Source organism: Quercus suber, unplaced genomic scaffold (assembly GCF_002906115.3).
Source record: "Quercus suber isolate HL8 unplaced genomic scaffold, Cork oak 2.0 scaffold_688, whole genome shotgun sequence".
Taxonomy (NCBI): Eukaryota; Viridiplantae; Streptophyta; class Magnoliopsida; order Fagales; family Fagaceae; genus Quercus; species Quercus suber.
In genome coordinates this window covers 354701-358982 of record NW_027070129.1, presented here as the reverse complement: position 1 = coordinate 358982, position 4282 = coordinate 354701, and the positions used below count along the sequence as shown (strand labels likewise).

The 4282-nt window shown below is 32.4% G+C and overlaps 1 long non-coding RNA gene across 1 annotated transcript; it reads left to right on the top strand.

Annotated features, from left to right (window-relative positions):
• Positions 1–387: 387 nt before the first annotated feature.
• Positions 388–3387, top strand: LOC111985895 (uncharacterized). The gene is made up of 3 exons (XR_002880081.2): positions 388–771; positions 2251–2298; positions 3171–3387. It is a non-coding gene; the product is annotated as an uncharacterized LOC111985895 (long non-coding RNA).
• The last annotated feature ends 895 nt before the right edge of the window (positions 3388–4282 follow it).

Sequence of the window (4282 nt, the reverse complement as noted above, 5' to 3'; positions counted from 1 at the left end):
GTTATTAATAGTGCATGGATGGTTATATCCTTCAATGTTTATATATATATATATATATTGAAGAATCATATCCTTCAATGTTTAGTCCTATTTGTTAAAAAATAATGGACCCACCGTGTGAATAGTTAACGTAATTTAACAGTTAACAGATTTTAATTCACCAACCATATAGTAATAATAATATTATTATAATAATTTTCACCAACCGTGAATTACTTTAATGCTCTTGGATTTCCTCTGAGAAAGACTGACTATTGAGGGTTATAGTGTAAATTCGAGATTCGTCCATGCTGCTCCAGAGGTTGAAAGTTACATGTGTGTCTCCCTGCGCAACACTTGAGCACGTGATAAAGTCTACACATGCTGGCCTGTTTGAACTTTGAATGTAAAAATTAAAAAATAGGCTGCCCCAGGAAGAAAAGAAGTGGTACAAGTGCACAGCTGTCCCCACGTAACGGTTACAAAGCTGAAAATTTGAGATTCTCCCATATGAAAGCAATCACCGTGGCTTGTTTTTTCCCTCTCATTCTTTCCCTCACAAAATTTTCCCAAATGTTGTTTTTCCCACTCACTCTTTCAGTTAGGATTTCACGAGCTCTCTCCCTCTCATTCTCACTCTCCCTCTCACAATACTCTCTCTTTCTCCCTTCACTCATCTTTGATCTCTCCATCGGACCCATCAGCCACCCACTGCCACCGTCGCCGTCGTTGCCTTCCACTCTCTTTGAATTGGCTCCCACCTACTACGCTAGCCACCACAAGTTTGAACAAGTAACCCATTTCTCTTTCTCTCCCCTTTTGTTCAATTTAAAGTTATAGTGTTTAGTAAAATGGGTATCTTGTTTTGTTGATGCTAGAAAGTGAGGGGTTTGAGATGGCACTAAAGGTGTTTGATGGTTGTTCTCAGTGAATTTTTGCATGTGTTATTTGTTGCAAAATTTTAGTCTGGAATATTGTCCATAAATTGCAGTTGTTATTTTCAACATCTTAACTATTAATGATTGTTGGTTTGGTTTGGAAATTTGAAAGCTTAAAAAGTTGAAATCTATGCTCAGTTGTCCACTATAACGGGAGGGATAGAAAAGAAAGATAAAAAAATGTTAGATTGATGCTTTTAAATTGAGTTGGAACTTGCCGACTTGGTTTTTCCCCTAACCATATAGAAATTGAATTTAGGACATTTTCAACTCTTCAAAAAGGAACACAACCACGGTGGTGGTGGTTGGACCTTTGAAACATGTAGTCCAAACTCCTACAAAGAGAGACTCACTCACGCTAGTGCTATGTGAACAATAGTGACAAAGGAAAATTCATTCATATATATTAAAAAAAAAAGTGGGATACACACTTATTACTTATTAGACAATAGTGCATCTCCAACAATACCAATGGCGGCTAAATGGCCCACATCTCAGATTTTGCTATTCCACCCTCATCACAATCCCTTTTTTTATTTATTATTATTTTTTTTTCCATAGCCAATATATTGATAGAGATTGTTTTTTAAAAACAATAGATGTGTTTAAAAATTGAAAATTTTTGTTTAAAAACTTTTGTAGAAATACGTATGGGTGAAAAATTGTGTGTAAATGCATGAAATGTTATTTAAAAACTGAAAATTGTTGTTTAGAAACACTCACCAAACACCCCCTTAGTTTGACACTTGTTGAAACATTCTTTAGTCAAGTCATATATTATGACTAAAAAAACCTATGAAGCTACTGGCCAGTTTGTGGTTGTTAACTATGAAGCTACTGGCCAGTTTGTGGTTGTTGCCCTTGTTGGGAATTCTTTCATAGAAAAGTTACAATAGTTTGTAGAAAATATGAATATCTCTTAGAATAAATTTTGTTTTGATTTTATTTCTTAAAATAATGTTTCTATGTTATATTAGTGGTGTGAATTCAACACACCAATCCAACCAATTCAGTCATCACTTGAGCTCTTCCTCAAAATTTTTTTTTTGGTTCTTGTTTTTGTTTTTTTGAGAACAAAGTCATCCTTAAACTTAAAGCTTGACTTAGATTTATTAGTAGATTTTTTTTGTAACGCCTAACTTGCTGTAGCATTATAGAAACAATCTTTGTGAGAGTGAGTCATGTTCAATGTTTAGTTTGCTTTCTTAATGGACTATTTCATGTTCAATGCTTAGGATGCAGTTGCTTTCAATAATATGCGAATTTTTTTTTTTTTTTTTTTTTAAAAAAATTTAGAATTAGATTGATTCCACATGGACCATCTTTCTTGCAGGGTTTAACGCTTTTTTGCAGGAAAGATACAAGTCTTCTTTACTGTTAGGTAAATCAATGCTTGTGAAAATTCTCAATATCAGTACTTATGTTCCTGTGATATGATATAGCTGTATACTTATCCCAAAAAAAGAAGTTCCTGTGATATGATACAACTGTCTTTATCCAAAATTATATTATGAGGTTTATGGGCAAAGAGTGTGTGATCCTTTTTTCCATTCAATTTAACCCTCATTGTCAAATATGTTAGATTTTACCAAGTGTTCATAGTATTGGTAGATTATGTTTTTTGAAAATAAGATAGGAATAAGGACCTCCTTTTATAGCCCAAGCTACAGGGCTTTTTGTTGGAACCTGACAGAAAATAAAAAAATAAAACAAGAAAAGAAAAAAAAAGAGGTGAATACAATTCTCAATTTGATTTTATATATACTGATCAAGTCTAATCTGGGAGTGCACTACTGAATAAGCTTTCAATTAGTGGGTACCTACTTATGGTAGGTTTGAGGAATATATGTTGAGCTTTTCTACTTGTGGTGCAATTTTACTTCAAATTTGGCCAAGGCATTACAGAGTTTTAATACAGGTAGATATCAATTAAGATGTGATTTATAAGAAACAAATGGTTGGGAGGTAAACCTTCTTAAAACTAAAATGTTAATAATTTTGAACACAAATATCTTTTGATACGTTCTTTGTTATGATTGTAATAATTGTTAATTTGGACTTATTTCTTTTGGAGAATGAGTCTTGATGCATATTAAGTTTTGTTAAACACATAAAGCTTTCATATCTTCTTAGCTATGGTATTTTTTAAAAACATAAATGTTAAAATTTTACTTGGATGTTAAAACTATTTAGTAAGCATTTTTGTCATCTATTTTAGTTAACATTTACATTGATTTATGCTCTTTATTTCAGGTCAAAATGTCACATGCCTTGGGCTATAGATGATGTCGAGGCGAGATCTATTTCATTGTAACAAATTTCAGCTTAGTTGCATATTTTCATGAGGAATTCATTATCATTTGATTAGTATTCGAGTGAATAGATTGGACCTTATATTATGTATATGATATTGAACTTGGGTATTATTTTCCCTTATTAGTAGTTATTGATTGAGCAATTGTTATGTTTATATGAGTATTTGTGATTGAAAATTTTTTATGTGCATAGGATTGTGTTTTGTTATTTCCCAACAGATACCCATGTAATATTCTGAATGTAAATTTTAAAGAAAAAAAAATGTGAAATATTATTAGCAACGACAATGTCATCGCTAATATTTTATCATATCATTAGTGATGACAAACAATATCATCGCTAATATGCAATTTTTAGTGATGACATGTTTGTGGTCACTTATATATCATTATCTGTGATGATAGCAAGTGTCGTCGCTAGTAATGACATATTAGTGACAACAAAAATGTCATCGTTAATAATAATCTACTAGCGACGACAAAAAAATTATTCATTACTAATGAGATAGTAGCAACGACATTTTGTCTGGGGGTCTCGAGTTATTTATGACGACAATTGTCACTATTAGCGATGACTTTGTAGTTGTTAATAGTATTGTGTTTGTGACGACATGTATATCGTCACTAAAAAGCTTTTTAGTTACCACTTTCGTTTAACGAAAGTTAGCGACGACATTTTTCGTCGCCAATATAATTAGCGACGATATTTAAAGCATTAGTGACGACTATATGCCATCGCTAAAGACCAAATTTCTTGTAGTGCATGCACAAACCCCTAAAAAACTCAACAATTGTGTGGTTGTGTGGTTGAATGATAAGGGTCTACCAGGTTAAGCAAGAGTTGAGGAAGTGAGAAAAAGTAAGGCTTAAGATAGTCTCTAGTGTAGAAGCTCCTCTATGGTCTCCATGAAAAAATTTAGACGTTCTAGGGTTTTTTTGTCAAGAGTAGCGTGTGTGTTCTCTTGTTTCTTTTGTGAGAGAGGAAATCGTGTTTCTTTTTTAAAAAATAAAACTTAAATAAGAAAATAAAAAATTGCTGATGTGGAAAAT